Genomic DNA, 22,464 nt, shown 5'->3' with positions numbered 1-22,464 from the left:
AGCTGAGGACTCAAGTTAAACACTCAGAAATATGAAAGGTCAATAAAAAGCTTCCTTTATCTGCACTGAGAATTCTAGTAAAGTTCAAAGAATATGCTAGAACTAGAGGTCTGCTGAGATTCTTCAGTGGGACAATTTCAGTCCAATATTCTCTCCAGGAGGCCATCACTCCAGAAGAAATGTAAATAGACTTTCCCTAATATTCAGTCATCCCTTTATATTCCAATGTTAGTAGATCCAACAATATTTTTTGTCTTGGATTTATGAAACAAAATGAATAAGTAGTGACTTTCTTGGCATCAACTTAGAGCCAAAGATAAGCATCTACCACCTGGTGAACACCTATTTTATGTCTGGGATTCTGCTAAGCACTCTGTATACATTATCTTATTTATGCTTTATAGCAACCTTACAAGGTACATATTATTATTCTGCTACACTATTTTCCTGCTTTACTAAGTTAAATACAATATATGAAAAAAATCTACTTAGATATTTTCTGTAATACATAAAAATTAATCATGTATTTTTAATATAATTAGCTAAGATACCAATCTTGAATACAGCAGGCAGATTTTGGCAATGAGTCAAAACTTGGAGAAAATGATCAGCAAAGTGTTTTAAGTTTTTGCTTTGCTCTGAGCACGGCAACAGGTGCAGGGTTGGGCAGGGTGGCTAAAACCTCATTAGAAGATCAGCCATCTCTCTGGGTAAACAAAGTTGGGGAAAAAGCCTGCAGCACCTAGGGCTGCCAGAGAATGGAGTAGGAGATGGGGGAATCTCAGAAAGGAGTAAGCCAATGAAGGGAAACACCATATTCTATGTATAAAACTTGATTCATGTCTTTGGCTGACCCCTTAACCACACATTCAAAGGTCAGACTGCACAGAGTCCGAAGTGAGAATTTAACTGCCATCCATCCCAAATTGAGGAAAAGTTTACAATTTGTGTCTAACCAAGTTAATTGTCTGCTAAACCAAAAATATCAGTACTCCTCAATACTGTAACAGAATCTAGAGTTTTCACAGCAAAATATTCACAATGTATAAGATAAAATCCAAAATTACTCAACCCACGAAGAACTAGAAAAAAATGACACATTCTCAAGAGAAAGCAAATTAACAGAGGCTAATCCCAAGATGACAGTACATATTGAAGTTTTCAGAGAAAAATTTTGTGCTATTATAATCATGCTAATTAGGTCAAGAAAACTACACTAATAATGAATGATGAGAGAGTAAATTTCAGCAGAGAAATAGAAAATATTAAAAAGAACCAATGTAAATTTGGACCTGAAAAATACATTCCTTCTCAAAAACACACAAGCAAACAAAACCAAAAACCCAAAACACTGGATGGGCTTAATAGCAGAATAATGGAAGGACAACGACAGAGAAAAGATAAATGAACTTGATGACAGATCAGTGGAATTCATCCACCTGAATGAGACAGAAAAAAATTGGGGGGAAATGGACAGAGCCTTAGGTAACTGTGGCACAAAATCAAAAAACGTAACATCTGTGTAATTGGAACTTCCATAAGAAGAGGAGAAAGAGAGAATGGAAGAGAAGAAATATTTGAAGAGCTAATAAAGGATTATTATCCACAATACACAAGGAACTCTTAAAAATCAGTAATAAAAAAAAAACAATTAGATTTAAAAATGTGCCAAAGACCTTAACAGATACCTCACCAAAGATGATAAAAATGGAACGGAAAAATGAAAAACAGAAAAGAGATTTTAAACACCTCTCTTACCAGTTGATAATGAATAACAACAACACAACAAAAATTAGCAAGGATATAACAATCTAAACAACATCAACAAATATTCTGACTTGATTTATATCCATGGAAGACTACACCAAATAAGTGAAGAATATAAGAAGAATTTTTTCATAAGCATATGCTATATTCACCAAGATAGATAAAATGTTGACCATAAAAAAGTCTTAGTAAATTTTAAAGGATTAAAATATTTTTTAATCACAAGATAATTAAATTAAAAATTAATAACCATGAAATAACTAAGTAAATCAGTATTATAAAATTTTAAAACACAGTCTCAATTATCAACATGTCAACAAAGAATTCAACACCAAAGAAAAGAATTGTCAACATGTCAACAAAAAAATATAATTTCAAGAGAAATTATAAAATATTTAGAACGAAAGGATAATACAAATACAACAGTTTAAACGTTTTGAGGTAAAGGTAAAACAGTTCTTGAAGACAAAATTATATCTATAGGTATTAAACTTAATGACCTAAGGTTTCATCTCAACAACTGAAAAGGAATAAAAAAATATAATAACAATATTAGCAAGAGGTTGAAGACAAGGAGGGGAGCCAGGGAGAACATAGGAAATAAGAAACAAAAGAGCTGAAATCAATAAAATACAAAACAAAGAGCAGAGAGAGCTGGTGCCTTGAGATTATTTATAAATCAATTAAGTTCTAGACTAATCAAGATAAAAATTGAGAGCATGAATAACCATATGGAATTAGAGACATTAAAATAATAATAAGAATTTTATGGACAGTTTTATGCCAAGAAATTTGACCACCTAAATGAAGTGGAAAAAAGTATTGAAACATACAATTTACTAAAATTGACCCAAGATGAAACAAAAACATAAATAATACTATCTCTATTAAAAACACTAAATCCAACATATAAAAATGTCAACCAGAAAAATCCAGACCCACGTGGGTTCGCTGGTGAATTCTACTAAAATTAAAAGAAATAACATGAAACTTATAAAATTCCTTCAGATTATAGAGAAGGTGGAGATACTCCAACTCTTTTTATGAGGCCAGTATTACATTTAGTTCAAACTCAAACACAAGCATCACAAGAAAAGACAACTTTAGATTAATATAGACATAAGAATCTTACTGTATATGCCACTACTAGTCACAAAAATCTTAATAAAATCTAGCAAATCAAAACCAACAAGATAAAAAGATGGCAATAAATCATGAGGGGGGTGTTTTCTAGGATGAAAGATTGGTTCAGTGTCAGAAAACCACCCAGTATAATTGACCATATGTATTAATTTTCTATTGCTCCATAAACAATTGTAACAAATTTAGCACCTTTAAATAACATCCATTGTTAGTTCACAGTTCTGCATGTCAGCAGCCCAAGAATGGCCTAGCTGGGTTTTCCTTCCTTTTTTTTTTTTTTTAAACTCCTAGGTTTCTCACTTGGACAACAAAGTGGCCAGCACTACCACAGTTCCTAGCATATATTAAGCCTTCAGTTTATTTACTGAATAAATGCATAAGAGGTTGTACCACAACTAAGGTAAAGACCGCAGAGAGTATGTTTATTAATGTATTATACGTAGAATGATCCCAAGGAGATTTTAACAAATATTAGTGGAGTTGGGGGTGTTTCCAGTCCTTTTTTTACCCCACCTTTTTGGACTGTTTATTATAGAAAAAAATTTAAATACACATAAAAATAGAGACACTGGTATAATGAACACCATTGTACTTGTCAACTGGACAACTGAATTTAACAAAGGTTAGCAGTGTTGCCACATTAACTTCATCACTGTATATTATATATATATATATATAAAATCATCAAATTAATATATTTTTCAGAAATATTCTAAAGTAAATTCTAAACATCATGAAGAGAATTCACCTATAAGTACTTCAAAGTGCACCTCTAGAAGATAACAGCATTTCCTACCTTAAATTATAACCCTAAAACCATTATCAAATCTAACAGATCAAAAATAATTCCTTATAAATAATTTCTTCCTCAGTTTTACCCAATATATTTTTCATATATGGTTTGTTCAAATGAGGAACTATCTTATTATGGTTTTGAGTTACATTTGCCTAATGACATTGAGCATCCTTTCTTATATTTGTTGGTCATTTGAATATCTTCACTGGATAAACATCTATTCAAATAATTTGACCATTTTTAAATTAGGTTTTCTTTTTATTATTGACTTGTAAAAGTTCTGTATATGTTCTGGATACAAATCCCTTATCAGAGACATGATTTGCAAATCTTTTTCCCCATTCTGTGGACTGTCCTTTCACAGTATTTTTTTTTTTTTGTCATCTTCATTTTATTTGACTTTAAGAAACAGAGACATGCTGTAAAGATGCTGACTGGTACTGTCTTTTGTAATCCCAACTTGACCAGGCATCTCCTGCTATGGAATAGTTTTTCTTCAAATATATCCCAAATTTTTCATATTTATTTCATTAAAGAAGACATGAATAACACTTCAGTTTCACTTAATATATGAAAGCAGAAAGTTTTGACATCTTACCTGAAAACATGCTATCCTTAGTAATTAGATAGTTTATTCCAAATAGAGTTGTATTCATCTCTTCCTTAAAGGTTAGATAAAACTCTGCTGTGAATTCATGAATGATAAATCCCTAATTCCCCCTTTTACTCTCTTACTTGGTAATTCCTCTGTTCAAATTTTCTTTCTTTTTATTTAGCTATGGCCATATCCAATATAACTGACATATAACATTACGATTGACCCTTGAACAACACAGGTTTGGACTGTGCAGGTCCACTAATATGCAAATTTTTTACAATAAACGTAGAGTTGGCCCTTTGTATCCACAGATGCAGAAAACACAGATACTGAAGGCTGACTATGGGATTTGGGCATCCATGGATATCGGCAGTTGCAGCAGGTCCTGGAACCAATCCCCCACGATACCAAAGGACAAATGTATATTAGTTTAAGATGTACAACATAATGATTCAGTATGTATATATTTTGAAATGATCACCACAGTAATTCCAGTTAGTTAACATGCATTACCGTACATAGTTACGTGTTTTTTTCTTGTGATGAGAATTTTTAAGATCTAGCTACTCTCTTAACAATGTTCAAAAATACGATACTGAGCAGAGGATCTGAATAGACATTTTATCGAGGAAAACATACAGATGGCCAACAGGTACATGAAAAGTTGCTCAGCATCACTAACCATTGGGAAATGCAAATCAAAACCACAATGAGATGTCAATCACCTCACACCTGTTAGAAGGGCTATTATCAACAAGACAAGAGAGAATAAGTGCTGGGGAGAATGCAGAAAAAAGGGAACCCTCAGTGCCCTGTAGTTGGGGATGTAAATTGGTGCAGCCCCTATGGAAATTAGCACAGTATGGAGATTTGGCAAAAAATTAGAAACATAACTACCTACCGTATGATGAAGCAATTCCACTTCTGGGTATTTATCCAAAGGACACAAAATCACTATCCCAAAGAGATATCTGCACCCCCATGGTCATTGCAGTGTTATTTACAATAACCAAGACATGTAATCAATCTAGGCGTCCATCAACGGATGAATAGTGTACAAAAGAGGAGGAGAACATTACCTGATGGAAGGGGTTGAGCGAAGGAACCAGTTCCCCCATTGCAGTGCTGGCAGCTGGGCTCGCTCAGAAAGCGCGCAACGACCTGAGGCTGATCTTCAGTTGAAAGGCTTAAGGAAAAGGCTGCAATGGTCTCCTGGGATGAATTCTAGACATTTCACAACTGCCATGAGAAACAACTGGCCCCGAGGATAAACCGATATGTTCCGGACTTTGGCAGAGGTAGGGCTGAGGACCCAGGATTCCAAACCAGAAGCCCAAGTTGCTGCTCCGGAGCCCCCGCTTCCTGGAAGGCTGTACTTAATTGCCGAGATTTGTGCCTGCGCACGCGCAGTTTACTTCCCTTGTCTGGTCTCAGGCGGTTCCAGCTGCAAGTCTTTGCGCCAGAGCCTGGTACGAGGTGCCTCCTCACAGTGACTCTTGAGTTTGGGATGAGGGACCTCTGGCACCCAGGGAACTCAGGTGTTTCTCATCCCAGGACTCCCCTGCTGGCTCTTATAGAATTCTTTAGATCCTCCCGAGTTTGGACTTCCGCTGGAAAGAGGGGGTGCAGCAGCGGCACTTCGGGCCTGAATTCTGCAATTCTCTGAACTGCCTCTCAGTGCATCCCTGCCCATTTCCACCCTGCCCCTCCGTCAGGACCAGCACTTCCTGCCAGCCCCTCCCCCCACCCCCGCCCCACACGCAAAGCCTCATAGCAATAAAAAAGTAAATAAATAAATACTTAAATTTCAGAAGGATGTTAATTGAGGTCTTTTATAGATGCAACCTATTTCCTAGAAGTCAATTGGTCACACATATGCACAGCCGGAGACTTGTGAAAATAGGTCCAGCTGAAGGATATCTCAGGTCCCCACTTAGATATAGTTATTCTGCGTCTGTGCGTTTAAAATGATCAGCATCCACAGTGGAACAGATGTATCACTCCCTGCTAAGAAAACCCACAGCTTGCTTGCTTGAAGCTACAGTCATGCTTTGGAGCTGGTTCTTGAGATCCTCAAAGTTCAATCCTTCAGGTCTCGAGCAAGCCTTAACCAAATGCAGCACCTGGTTTTGGGCCACAGTGAGGCCATTTGCTGGCATGAAGCTATTTCCTACCAAAGTTCTCTGCTTCACCCACTTCTGGATTGCTGATGAGGGGGCAGTGGAGTTCTTTTCAGAGCCTCAAAATCTGAAATCAAGGGCTTGGCCAAACTGGATTCTTATTTGGAGGCTCTGGGGAAGAACTGGCTTGCAAGCTCATTAAGGTTGTTGGCAGCACTAACGCAATTCCTTTTGGTTATAGGACTGAGGTCCCCTTTCCTTTCTGGCTTGCAGCCATAAGCTGCTCTCAGTCCCCATGTTCCTTACTGCATGTTCCCACACCAGCACTCAAAATTTCTCTTGTCAAATCCCATTCACACTTTGATTTGCTCTGACTTCGCTCTGACTTTGAGACCCAGATTTAAAGGGCTCATTTGATCAGGTCAGGCTCACCCAAATAATCTCCCTGTTTTAAGGTCAGTTGATTAGGAGCCTTACTTACATCTGCAGAAGCCCCTCATGACAACACCTACATTAGTGTTTAATTGAATAATTGGTGGAAGGTGTGTACACACCAAGGACCAGGAAATGTGGAGGCCATCTTAGAATTCTATCTAACAAACTATATTAATAGAATAAAGTAGGCCATTTCAGTAAATGCAGAAAAGTATTTCAATTAAACACCAATTCACAATTAAAATATATTAAAATAGGAATTCAATTTCAATTCAAAATCCACTCACAATTAAAACCTCTTAGCACATGACAGAATAAAAGGAAACTTCCTCTATCTGTTAAAGTGCATCTATAAAAAACCAATAGCTAATGCTCTACTTAATTGTGAAAAACCGACCACGTTCCTCCTAAAATCAAGGACAAGGGAAGGATATCTAATCTCATCATTTCTATTAATGTTACATTAGAGGGTCTAATGATTACAGGAAGGAAGGAAGGAAGGAAGGGAGGGAGGAAGGGAGGAAAGAAGAAAGAAGTAAAACTATCTCCATTTTTAGGTGACATGATTATGATTATTTATTTAAAAAAAGAAAAAAAGGAATTTACCAAACAATTACTAACAGCAAGGTCACAAATTGCAAATGTAATACATATAAAATTTATTCTTATAAATAGTAGCAAATAATTGGAAAATGTAATTTTAAGAGAGCCAATTTATAATAGCATGAAAGAAACAAAATATATTAGTGTCTCATTGCACATATTAGATCCCTAGAAAATCAGGAAGAAGAATATTCTTATCTTCAGGATCTCAGGAGTATAAGAATCTTTGAAAATTCATTTCACCTGGACTCTATTATTCCAATTTTCCAGGTACTAATAAATGCTGATATCTTGTTAGAGACTATTTTCCTAGGGTCTTAGAGGAAGACACGTATGTCTTAGTTTCTTTACATCTTGGTTTCCATTTACTCCCTTTAAGCATTTTCAGCATAGTATGACCATGAAAAAATGTGTAGATCAGTAACAATGAGTAAACTAGTAACAAGAAATTTAGGAGGGACAGGGGACAAATTTAGATCTAGACGGACCATGACTTCCCATTCCCAATTTTTCTCTCCAGATTGAATTCTGCTGACACTAGTCTCTGGGCACCAGGAGAGGGCTATAGGCCATGACAGTACTTAACTTCATGAAACTTTACAGACCAGAATTTTGCAACCTGAATTACCATGCTTAGGCAGACAAAAGATAATGCCTGAGTCCACTGATAGCAGACATTTAGCCTCTGAGGTGGCCAACCATGAATTCTACAAGGTAAGAATGGAAATAGGCTAACAGCTTAACCCTGGCTTCTGTGGTCTTGAACATCTTGTAGGTGTGTCGTCATGAATTATCGTCAGCTGATACTTGTAGAAATAGCTGTTTTTCTGATATTTCCTTAAGTATTATTCAAGTCATGACAAGAAGAGCCATGGGGAAAAATTAGTCTAATGCTGTAAAAAATTACAAAGCCTTTCATAATGATATCAGCCCTGCCAAGGCTCTGGGGGGGTGTGTGTGTTCATTCAATATCCTGATGACTGGGAATCTATTTCCTCCCTAGCATGTATATTAAAGTTGACATGACCTTCAAAGTAGGAATTTTTCCAATATACTAGTGGCCTTTGAAGTGCTCCCAAGATTAAAAAAATACAGAGAGACCTGGCCCTAAGCCTGCATTTCAAATTGCTTTTGGTTTTGTTTTTTATTGTTTATTTGCTTTCCACTTACAGAATCAATGTCCTTTTATGCTTAAATGAATAATTGTATTATGGAAATAATTAAAATCAGGGGGAAATTGCCATCCACTATACAGAATTTTACACTGAAGAAAAAATTTCAGGGATGCCACACTTTGAATATTGACACATAACAGACAATCTGTAAAGATTGGGCTAATGTGCATGAAGATTACAAGTTGATAATATTGTATATGGCAAGATTATCCTAAACTGAGGATAGGAAAAATAAGTTAATTAAACTTTATTAAGCACCTACTGAGTTCCAGGAATTGTGCTAAAGTTTTCCATTATATTTTAATAAGGTGTTTTACCTTTAATTGCAACGTATCTATAAATGTGGTAAATGTACGTTATTAACAAATCTAAATGTTTTGTTCAATGTGATGAATTTCTTGAACGTCTAGTTGTGTCCCATAGTTGCATCCCAACATCTTTAGGGAAAAAGGCTCTGATGCATGTTGAGAAAAGTATATCATCATCAGAGGAAAAGATACAGGACAACCTTCTGGGTAGAGGGGGGTGCTGAGATTTTGAGAGAAGGAGAGAAGACTTAAATCTCTTTTTCTTTTTGGTAAATAATGCATTTTTTCAAGAAATGTTTACTGACCAGTTACTATGCACTCAGCTCCATTTTAGGGCTGCAGGTATAGCAGTGAATAAGACAATGTGTAAGATTTCAGCTGGTCCTAACCCCTTAAGAACATAGAAGGATCTGGAGTAGAAAACCTAACTAGAGTTAAAAAAAAGTGCTCATTTAGCTAAAATATGACCTGTCACATATATCCGGAACCTGCCATTAATTCAGTGGTAATTTCATTTGACCAAGGAGGATGAGAGAAGAGATGGGATTAGCTAGTGCAGAAAGAAAGAATCCTAAACACGAATTCTCATATGGACTGAGTTCTATGCCTTTGAATAAGTCATTTCATTTTGCTAAATTTCTTTTCCATGTGTAATGTGGGAAAAATACTATTAACTCATTTACCTTCTTAATAAGAGCACCTTGAGACTTAGTACACAGTTCTGGATTCAGTGGAATAAAATAAAAATGATGATTGGAAATGTTATGAGACCCAAAGGCCAGAGTTACTCACAAAACAGCTGTATTTAGCCAAGTTTCATAATTGCATATTCCCCAAATATAAACATTTAAGATCCCATGACTTTATATAACAATAAATGGAAACTTGTGATATAAAAAGTTGTTTGAGAACTGCTATTATTTATTTACATGTAGAAATTATTTTAAATATATTTCAAAGAAAATTTGTGATGATGATTTTAAAAATCTGTGTCATTTCCATGTAAGCAAGATGAAGTGTAAATGTGCATAATTAAACAGTGATTTTAATCATTATATTTCTTTAAAAATATGACTTTCGGGGGGGTGCCTTCAAGATGGCAGAGAAGTAATACGTGGAAATCACCTTCCTCCCCACAAATATATCAAATCTGCATGTGGAACAACTCCTACAGAACACCTACTGAACGCTGGCAGAAGACCTCTGACTCCCAAAATACACCCTCAGGTGACCTACACGCAGGGACAGGGCCAAATCCAAAGCTAAACCCAAGGAGCTGTGCAAACAAAGAAGAGAAAGGGAAATTTCTCCCAGCAGCCTCAGGAGCAGCTAATTAAATCTCCACAATCAACTTGATGTACACTGTATCTGTGGAATACCTGAAGAGACAATGAATCAACCCAAAATTGAGGCAGTGGACTTTGGGAGCAACTGTAGACTTGGGGTTTGCTTTCTGCATCTAATTTTTTTCTGGTTTTATGCTTATCTTAGTTTAGTATTTAGAGCTTATTATCATTGGTAGATTTGTTTATTGATTTAGTTGCTCTCTTCCTTTTTTTATTTTATATATATATATATTTTTTTGTTTTTTCCTTTTTCTCTTTTTGTGAGTGTGTATGTGTGTGCTTCTTTATGTGATTTTGTCTAGCTTTGTATAGCTTTGATATACAGATTATATATATACAGATTATTATATATATACAGATTATATATATATATATATATATATATACAGATATATAGATTTTGTATAGCTATGCTTTTGCCTTTTGTCCTATGGTAGTGACTGTCTCTTTAGTTTAGTTTTGTGGGGGTTTTTTTACTATAGTTTTTAGTGCTTGTTATCATTGGTGGATTTCTTTTTTGTTTGGTTGCTCTCTTCTTTCTTTCTCTCTTTTCTTATTATATTTATTTTTTATTTCTAATATTTTTTTCTATTTTAATAACTTTATGTTATTTATTTATTTTTTCTTTCTTTCTTTCTTTTTCTCCCTTTTCTTCTGAGCCGTGCAGATGACAGGGTCTTGGTGCTCTGGTTGGGTGTCAGGCCTGAGTCTCTGAGGTGGGAGAGCTGAATTAATGACATTGGTCCACCAGAGACCTCTCAGCCCCACATAATATCAGACGGCAAAAGCTCTCCCAGAGATCTCCAACTGAACACCACGACCCAGCTCCACTCAACGATCAGCAAGCTACAGGGTTGGACACCCTATGCCAAAAAACTAGCAAGACAGGAACACAAACCCAACCATTAACAGAGAGGTTGCCTAAAATCATAACAAGTTACCAGACACCCCAAAACAAACCACCGGATGTGGTCCTGCCCACCAGAAAGACAAGATCCAGCCTCATCCACCAGAACACAGGCACCAGTCCCCTCCACCAGGAAGCCTACACAACCCACTGAACCAACTTTACCCACTGGGAGCAAACACCAAAAACAATGGGAACTATGAAACTCCAATCAGCGAAAAGGAGACCCCTAAAACATTAAGTTAAGCAAAATGAGAAGACAGAGCAACACATACCAGATGAAGGAGCAAGGTAAAAACCCACCAGACCAAACACATGAGGAGGAAATAAGCAGTCTACCTGAAAAAGAATTCAGAATAATGATAGTAAAGACGATCCAAAATCTTGGAAATAGAATGGAGAAAATACAAGAAATGTTTAACAAGGACCTAGAAGAACTAAAAAGCAAACAAACAATGATGAACAACACAGTAAATGAAATTAAAAATTCTCTAGAAGGAATCAATAGTAGAATAACTGAGGCAGAAGAATGGATAAATGACCTGGAAGATAAAATAGTGGAAAAAACTACTGCAGAGCAGAATAAAGAAAAAAAGAATGAAAAGACTTGAGAACAATCTGGGAGAACAGTGAATGCACCAATGTTCAAATTGTAGTGGTCCCAGAAGAAGAAGAGAAAAAAAATGGACTGAGAAAATATTTGAAGAGATTATAGTTGAAAACTTCCCTAATGTGGGTAAGGAAATAGTCAATCAAGTCCAGGAAATGCAGAGTCCTATACAGGATAAATCCAAGGAGAAACATGTCAAGACACATATTAATCAAACTATCAATAATTAAATACAAAGAAAAAATAGTAAAAGCAGCAAGGGACAAGCAACAACTAACATACAAGGGAATCCCCATAAGGTTAAGAGCTAATCTTTCAGTAGAAACTCTGCAAGCCAGAAGGGAGTGACTGGACATATTTAAAGTGATGAAAGGGAAAAACCTATGACCAAGATTACTCTACGTGACAAGGATCTTATTCAGATTCCATGGAGATACTAAAACCTTTACAGACAAGCAAAAGCTAAGAGAATTCAGCTCCACCAAATGAGCTCTACAACAAATGCTAAACGAACTTCTCTAGGCAGGAAACACAAGAGTAGGAAAAGACTTACAATAACAAACCCAAAGCAATTAAGAAAATGGTAATAGGAACATACATATTGATAACTACCTTAAATGTAAATGGATTAAATGCTCCCACCAAAAGACATAGACTGGCTGAATGGATACAAAAACAAGACCTGTATATATGCTGTCTACAAGAGACCCACTTCAGACCTAGGGACACATACTGACTAAAAGTAGGGAATGGAAAAAGATATTCCATGCAAATGGAAATCAAAAGAAAGCAGGAGTAGCAATTCTCATATCAGACAAAATAGACTTTAAAATAAAGACTATTACAAGAGACAAAGAAGGACACTATATAATGATCAAGGAATCAATCCAAGAAGAAGATATAACAATTGTAAATATTTATGTACCCAACATAGGAGCACCTCAATACATAGGCAAATGCTAACAGCCATAAAAGGGGAAATCGACAGTAACACAATAATACTAGGGGATGTTAACACCCAACTTTCACCAATGGAAAGATCATCCAAAATGAAAATAAGTAAGGAAACACAAGCTTTAAATGATACATTAAACAAGATGGACTTAATTGATATTTATAGGACATTCCAACCAAAACCAACAGAATACACTTTCTTCTCAAGTGCTCATGGAACATTCTCCAGGATAGATCATATCTTGGGTCACAAATCAAGCCCTGGTAAATTTAAGAAAATTGAAATCATATGAAGTAGCTTTTCTGATCACAACGCTATGAGACTAGATATCAATTACAGGAAAAAGTCTGTAAAAAATACAAACACATGGAGGCTAATCAATACACTACTCAATAACCAAGAGATCACTGACGAAATCAAAAAATACCTAGAGGGCTTCCGTGGTGGCGCAGTGGTTGAGAATCCACCTGCCGATGCAGGGGACACAGGTTCGTGCCCCAGTCTGGGAAGATCCCACATGCTGCGGAGTGGCTGGGCCTGTGAGCCATGGCTGCTGAGCCTGCACATCTGGAGCCTGTGCTCACAACAGGAGAGGCCACAACAGTGAGAGACCCACGTACCAAAAAAAAAAAAAAAAAAATCCTAGAAACAAATGACAATGAAAACATGATGACCCAAAACCTATGGGATGCAGCAAAAGCAGTTCTAAGAGGGAATTTTATAGCAATGTAATCCTACCTCAAGAAATAAGAAACATCTCAAATGAACACCTAACCTTACACCTAAAGCAATAAGGGAAAGAAGAACAAAAAACCCCAAAGTTAGCAGAAGGAAAGAAATCATAAAGATCAGATCAGAAATAAATAAAAAAGAAAGGAAGAAAACCATAGAAAAGATTAATATAACTAAAAGCTGGTTCTTTGAGAAGATAAACAAAATTGTTAAGCCATTAGCCAGACTCATCAAGAAAAAAAGGGAGAAGACCCAGATCAATAGAATTAGAAATCAAAAAGGAGAAGTAACAACTGACACTGCAGAAATACAAAGGATCGTGAGAGATTACTACAAGCAACTATATGCCAATAAAATGGACAACCTGGAAGAAAGGACAAATTCATAGAAAAGCACAAACTTCCAAGACTGAACCAGGAAGAAACAGAAAATATAAACAGACCAATCCAAGCCCTGAAATTGAAAATGTGATTAAAAATCTTCCAACAAACAAAAGCCCCAGACCAGATGGCTTCACAGGCGAATTCTATCAAACATTTAGAGAAGAGCTAACACATGTCCTTCTCAAACTCTACCAAAATATAGCAGAGGGAGGAAAACTCCCCAACTCATTCTACGAGGCCACTACACCCTGTTACCAAAACCAGACAAAGATGCCACAAAAAAAGAAAACTACAGGCCAATATCACTGATGAACATAGATGCAATAATCCTCAACAAAATACTAGCAAACAGAATCCAGCAGCACATTTAAAGGATCATATACCATTATCAAGTGGGGTTTATCCGAGGAATGCAATGATTCTTCAATATATGCAAATCAATCAAAGTGGCAAACCATATTAACAAATTGAAGGAGAAAAACTATATGATCATCTCAATAGATGCAGAGAAAGCTTTTGACAAAATTCAACACCTATTTATAATAAAAACCCTCCAGAAAGTACACATAGAGGGAGCTTAACTCAACATAATAAAGGCAACATATGACAAACCCACAGCCAACATCGTTCTCAATGGTGAAAAACTGAAACCATTTCTGCTAAGATCAGGAACAAAGTAAGGTTGCCCACTCTCACCACTATTATTAAACACAGTTTTGGAAGTTTTAGCCACAACAATCAGAGAAGAAAAAGATATAAAAAGAATCCAAATCAGAAAAGAGGAAGTAAAACTGTCACTGTTTGCAGACATGATACTATACACAGAGAATCCGAAAGGTGCTACCAGAAAATTACTAGAGCTAATCATTGAATTTGGTAAAGTAGCAGGATACAAAATTAATGCACAGAAATCTCTTACATTCCTATACACTAATGGTGAAAAATCTGAAAGAGAAATTAAGGAAACACTCCCATTTACCATTGCAACAAAAAGAATAAAACATCTAGGAATAAACCTACCTATGGAGACAAAAAACCTGTATGCAGAAAACTATAAGACACTGATGAATGAAATTAAAGATGATACAAACAGATGGAGAGATATACCGTGTCCTTGGATTGGAAGAATCAACATTGTGAAAATGACTCTACTACCCAAAGCAATCTACAGATTCAGTGTAATCCCTATCAAACAACCAATGGCATTTTTCACAGAACTAGAACAAAAAATTGCACAATTTGTATGGAAACACAGAAGATCCTGAATAACGAAAGCAATCTTGAGAAAGAAAAACGGAGCTGGAGGAATCAGGCTCCCTGACTTCAGACTATACTACAAAGCTACAGCAATCAAGACAGTATGGTACTGGCACAAAAACAGAAATATAGATCAATGGAACAGGATAGAAAGCCCAGAGGTAAACCCACACACATATGGTCACCTTATCTTTGACAAGGAGGCAGGAATGTACAATGGAGAAAAGGCAGCCTCTTCAATAAGTGGTGCTGGGAAAACTGAGCAGCTGCATGTAAAAGAATGAAATTAGAACACTCCCTAACAACATACACAAAAATAAACTCAAAATGGATTAAAGAGCTAAATGTAATGCCAGACACTATAAAACTCTTAGAGGAAAACATAGGAAGAACACTCCATGTCATGAATCATGGTAAGATCCTTTTTGACCCACTTCCTAGAGAAATGGAAATAAAAACAAATGGGACCTACTGAAACTTAAAAGCTTTTGCACAGTAAAGGAAACCATAAACAATACGACATGACAACACTCAGAATGCAAGAAAACATTTTCAAATGAAGCAACTGACAAAGGATTAATCTCCAAAATATACTAGCAGCTCATGTAGCTCAATATCAAAAAAACAAACAACCCAATCCAAAAATGGGCAGAAGACCTAAATAGACATTTCTCCAAAGAAGATATACAGATTCCAACAAACACATCAAAGGATGCTCAACATCACTGATCACTAGGGAAATGCAAATCAAAACTACAATGAGGTATCACCTCACACTGGTCAGAATGGCCATCATCAAAAACTCTCCAAACAATAAATGCTGGAGAGGGTGTGGAGAAAAGAGAACCCTCTTGCACTGTTGGTGGGAATGTAAAGTGATACAGCCACCATGGAGAACTGTATGGAGGTTCCTCAAGAAACTAAAAATAGAACTACCATATGACCCAGCAATCCCACTACTGGGCATATACCCTGAGAAAACCATAATTCAAGAAGAGTCATGTACCAGAATGTTCATTGCAGATCTATTTACAATAGCCAGGACATGGAAGCAACCTAAGTGCCCATCAACAGATGAATGGATAAAGAAGATGTGGCACATATATACAACGCAATATTACTCAGCCATAAAAATAAATGAAATTGAGTTATTTGTAGTGAGGTGGATGGACCTAGATACTGTCATACAGAGTGAAGTGAATCAGAAAGAGAAAAACAAATACTGTATGCTATCACATATATATGGATTCTAAAAAAAAAAAAAAAAAGGTTCTGAAGAACCTAGGGGTAGGACAGGAATAGAGATGCAGACATAGAGAATGGACTTGAGGACACATGGAGAGGGAAGTGTAAGCTGGTACGAAGTGAGCGAGTGGCATGGACATATGTACACTACCAAATGTAAAATAGATAGCTAGTGGGAAGCAGCCACATAGCACTAGGGAGGTCAGCTTGGTGCTTTGTGACCACCTAGAGGGATGGATAGGGAGAGTTGGAGGGAGACGCAAGAGGGCGGAGCTATGGGGATGTATGTATATGTATAGCTGATTCACTTTGTTATATATCAGAATCTTACACGCCATTGTAAAGCAATTATACTCCAATAAAGATGTTTAAAAAAATTAAAAACAAACAAAAATATGATTTCCTCAAGAGGACAGTGGAATTATCTAGAGATTTAAATAAAGATATATTATGCTATTCAACCTGATTAATGTCATACCATGGGACCTTCTTTTTGCTTTGTGTTCTCTTTGTCTTTAAACACAAGTATCAAAATATTAGCTATTTACATAATATTGCCTTGAAATTATTCTCTAGAATTACTTCATTTAACAAATGTGTCTTGAGTACTGATCTCAAAGGGTTGTTACCAGGATCAAATGACAAAATACCTATGAAAATGCCCTATGAACACTAATAATCTGTTCTGAAAGCTAGTGGTTAAATGATTATCACTTCCAAGACCTCTGCTAGGTGCTTGGGCAAAAGTTTCAAGATATCCTCTCAATCATTAGGATTATACATGCTCTGTATTTTCAGAGAGGTTGAAGATAATGTATATACCCTTTGTAGCTTCTTTATTCTTCTACCTACCTCCTTATACTTACTAAAATGTGGCCCACATTGTTGTCAGCAAAAGTATAGTAAAATAATTAATTAATAAATAATTTTATAAAATTATTGGAGCATAATTGTGTTCTGTTCTATAAAGTACTATATATTTGAAACATTGTATGTCATATATAGCATTGAAAGAGCTTTCCAGAACGTTGTTATGTTTAGGTACAGAATTAGGCTTAGTTTTATTCACCAGTAAGTGAAATAGGTAATTCTGCAGCTTTACTTGAGGACTGTTCTTATGAGTCTCATGGTGATACAAGTTGCATGACTATAGGTGGAGTATGAATTACAATAAAACCCATCATTTATCATATTTTACATTTAATCCATTTATTATTAAAAACAAAATATGAATTGTTAGAAATCTGTACAGGGATTTTATATTATATGGTGAAATGGAAAATGTTGAATTCATCTGTAAGGTTAATTATCTAGTCAAATCACCATTCTTTGACTGTGAAGAAATAATCTATTGTAAATGCTTACAAAAGGACTTTGAATAATTATTAATAAAGAACAGAGAACAAAAGAGCAATCAAAATTTCTAGAAGAAATCATATAAGGAAATCTTTATAACTCTGGATATGCAAAGATATTTTTAAAAATTTGATAAAATGGACTTCATTAAAAATAAGAAGTTCTGCTCTTCGTAAGTCATCGTTGAGAAAAGGCAAGGAGGTAATACTCCCATAATCTGACAGAGGAACTGTTTGCAAAATGTACTTTTAAATCTTTTAATAATTAGAAGACAACTCAATTTAAAAATGGACAAAATATTTTAATGGACACTTCATGATAAAAAAAATACATGTATAGTCAATAGGCACATAAAAAGGTGTGCAGCATGGTTGGTCATCAATAAAATACAAATTAAAACTACAAAAAGATGCCACTACTTAGTCACTAGCATGACTAAAATTAAAACTGGCAAATACCAAGTGGCAAATGTGCAGAACAACTAGAACTCTTATAGATTTTTAGTTAAACAGTTAGGCAGTTTCTTAAAATATTAACCATATGCCTGCTTTTGACTTTGCAATTCCACTCCTAGATATTACCAAATAGAAATAAAAACATATGTCTCCACAAAGACTTGCACATGTCACTGTGGAGCTGGTCCAGCCTGACCTTAATTTTCCTGAGAATGGGCTCGATGATCCTGCATATATAGCTCCTTGTCTCTCTGGTTTCCATCTCTGCACCTTTGCTCATACCTCCCTCTACAAGCACCCTTCTCTGACACTGCACACTTGCTCTAGGCCTTTAGTTCTTGAGTTGAGGTTGGAAGAATGCATCGACAGAAACCAGAAGGGACACAAATTAAAAACTCAAGAAAATTAAGTTAAATACTGTATGATATCACTTGTATGTGAAACCTAAAAAAGACGAATTCATAGAAACAGAGACTTAGAATAGCAGTTGCCAGGGGCTGGAGAGTGGGGGAAAAGGAGAGATGTTGGTTAAAGGGTACAAGCTTACAGTTAGAAGAAAGTAAGTTCTGGGGATTTAATGTACAGCATACTGATTATAGCTAATAATACTCTATTATATAATTGAAAGTTGATCTTAAATGTTCTCACCCCAAAAAAGAAATGGTAATTATGTGACATGATGCAGGAGTTAGCTAACGCTATGATGGTAATCATTCTGCAATATATGAGTATATCAAATCAACACTTTGTATCTCTTATACTTACATCACATTATATGTCAATTATATCTCAATAAAGCTGGAAAAAAATTGTCAATTTTACCAAAGTAAAAAAGAAAAAAAGACTTGTCATGAACACTAACAGCAAGATACCTTGGCAAGTAAACAACCATGTGATATAACAACACAAAGTAATATTATTCAAGAATAAAAAACAGTGCAACATCATAGATAAACCTCAAGAATAGTTTTCTGTGCAAAAGAAGACAGACACAAAAGACAATGTACTGTACGATTTTATATGTATGAAATAAAAAAAAACAGGCAAAAGTAATGTATAGTCACAGAAAGTAGATACTTTTGCATTTAGCTGATTGTGGGTGGGCTTACTGTGAAGAGAAATGAGAGAACTTTTGGGGATAATGAATATTCTATATCTTGATTGGTGTGATGGATATGACGGTGTATATGTTTGCCAAACTAATAGAACTGTACTCTTTAAATAGGCACATTTTATTGTATATAAATTATCTTTCAATAACATTGATTTTATAAAACCAATAGCAAAACATAAAGTCAATCAAATGCCATAAAGTTACGGAAGAAAATATCCTGGCCAGAAAATGAAACATCAAAATTTTCTCTCAAAATGTTTTGGTATGTTCTACTGATTATCCACTGAAATGTTAGAGTTTAGCCTAGGTTTAGAGACTAGAATTATTTCTTGTTTTTCATGTATGATTTAGAAGAGCTGTTGAACCCCCTGCCTTTCATAACCAAAGTAAGGAAATACCTTTTGTCACTTGTTAGTTATCTGAGAAGAGATTGGGATTTCAAAAAAATTACTAGAAAACCAAGTGATATCAAAAGATATGTTTTTTTGTTTATTTTCTTACTTAGGCATCTGTTCAGACTTCCTTGTCCTTGGGATCCTGCAGAAATAAGTGAAGCAGTAACATAGAGTCAAAGGTCAAGTCAAGATCATTCTCAATGGCATGAAAAGTCCAGAGAGACCTGGGGCTAAATGCTTCTCTAGGAAAGCTTATTCATTCCTTCCCATCGTCAAAGAACTACAACTGCTCATTCTAGCAAACAAGAGTAAGGGGGAAAAGATATAGTCTGAGTGTAGGCTTGAATCCCTTCCAAGAGCTGAGAAAAAATACTTTATCTGAGTGTTTATGACCCTCCCTCTTCCAGCTGTATAATTGACTGGTGCTGGTGGTCTTAAGCAGAGGTTTTCACTAGGGCCCTAGCAGCTACCTTGAATGATGGGAACAAGATGAACAAAACAAAAAAAATCTAAATATTACCTAACATATTATATTATTCTATTATAGTATTCTATTCTGCATAAAAATTACCACATTTATTGGCTTAAAACAACATACACGCTTATTATCTCACAGTTTCTTGGCACGGTTTAGGTGGGTCCTCTGCAAGTCTTCCATCAAGGAACCTGCCTGGCTGTGTTCTCGTATAGAGGCTCATCTAGGGGAAAGCCCACTGCCAAGCTCACTCCTGTTGTTGGTAGGATTCATTTCCTTATAAAATTGAGGACCACAGCTTCTTGCCGGCTGTCGGCTAGAGACCTGCCCACAGCTTCTTGCCACATGGGTCTGCTAACATGGCAGTTTACTTGTCCAAAGCCAGCAAAGGAGAAAGTCTTTAGAACAAGTCAAGTTTACTGGCAATATGGAATCCTACATAATGTAATGTAATCAAAGGAGTCCTATCCCATCACCATTGCCATATTCTGGTGGTAGGAAGTCACAGTTCCTACCCACACCCTAGGGCTGGGGATTAAATAAGGAGGTGAGAATCACAGAAGTGACTTTCTTATTATTTATGTTGGCTAGGGCAATGGTAAACTCAATAAGAAATAGTTATTACATATAAATGCATCATATTTATATCTACCTTATGTATGATATATATTATCTTTATCTATATATCATATATATATTAACATATAACAGGGATTATAATGCTTTTTCACAAAGTGATACGTGGTATGTGGCATGCTGGTGTATGTTTAAGTGGCATTCTAGGAGGGAAAAGTCTCGATTTACAGCACTACCAATTTCCATGGTATAAGTATTTTCACCATGCCCAAATCCAAGATTCAACAGTGTTATCACTAACTATGGTGTTGGGAAAGGTGTACAAAATCTGCCCGCACAAAAAGATATAAGCTGGTTCCTGCACACCACTGGAATTATTGTAAGGAATAAAGGAGATATCGATTGCATTTAATGAAGTACCTGTCATATAATAAGCATTTAATAAATGGTCTTTTCCCTCTTCCTTATGATGAGCACAATGATTCCTAATGAGCATACGATTAGAATGGTGACGATAATGAGAGTGATGGTGATGAGGTGACTTGAAACTTACTGACAAGTGGGGAAAAAACAAAAAGAATGTGAAAGACTGTAAGAAATTTCACCCACAAAGCAAATACAAAACAATCCCCCAAAAAGCATGCATCAATGTTATAAGCCCACAACCTGTATTTTATTTATTTATTTATTTTTGGCGGTACACTGGCCTCTCACTGTTGTGGCCTCTCCCATTGCAGAGCACAGGCTCCGGACGCGCAGGCTCAGCGGCCATGGCTCACCGGCCCAGCCGCTCCGCGGCATGTGGGATCTTCCCGGACCGGGGCACGAACCCGTGTCCCCTGCATCGGCAGGCGGACTCTCAACCACTGCGCCACCAGGGAAGCCCCACAACCTGTATTTTAAAGGTTTGTGAGTAACACCATAAAAGGCATAATTCAAGAAAGCATATCTTTTTGGGTCAATTACTCTCCCTCACTTTTCTTATTTCCTGTCTACTCTTGCTGTGCATGTTCAGAAATGGCCCCTGCACAGGGTCAGAAAGCAGATGCAGTCCTGTGTGCTTGGCATTTCTCAGTGTGGACAAGAGTGTGGATTCGGGATCTGTCATAACAGGGAAAAGATGGCAGCTGAGAACCAAATACTCAAAGAGTGTTTGGCTAATTACATTTGATCTCTCTCCTCTCTCCTCTCCCTTTTCTAACATTCTTAAACTCTTTAAAATAATTTGGTTTCTGGTAATTTAAATGTGATAAGATAATTTAGACTGAAAATTTGTCTAAATAAATATCTGTGCCACTAAACTGAGGGCTATATATATGTAACTAGGTAGTAAAACCTTAGGAGAATCACATCTAATTTTAAAAATTACCTTAAGGTATGCACAGAGCCAGGAAATACAGAAAATCTAAATAATTTGGTTAGAAATAATCTTCTTTCCTTCTAAAATGGAAGCATTTGGGACTTGGGAAACATGGCCTCAAACCTATCTCTTAATATTTTGTACAATTTAGTTTTATGTTTTAATTTTTCAAGAACTAATGGCATCACAGATGAGCAAATTTTAATGTTGATATTTTCCATTATATTATAAAAATTGATCAAGAATAAGACTGAATAATTCAGACCCTGAGAAAGTTAAGAGCATCATCTTTTTTTATAGTGGCTCTAGGGATTGGTGGATAGGAATTGGGGTTTTGGCCCAAAGATTATAAA

This window comes from Aethalodelphis obliquidens, unplaced genomic scaffold (genome assembly GCF_003676395.1).
Source record: "Aethalodelphis obliquidens isolate GAN/ISIS:26980383/991018 unplaced genomic scaffold, ASM367639v1 scaffold3, whole genome shotgun sequence".
In the NCBI taxonomy this organism is placed as follows: Eukaryota; Metazoa; Chordata; class Mammalia; order Artiodactyla; family Delphinidae; genus Aethalodelphis; species Aethalodelphis obliquidens.
Note: the sequence above shows the minus strand (reverse complement) of the source record.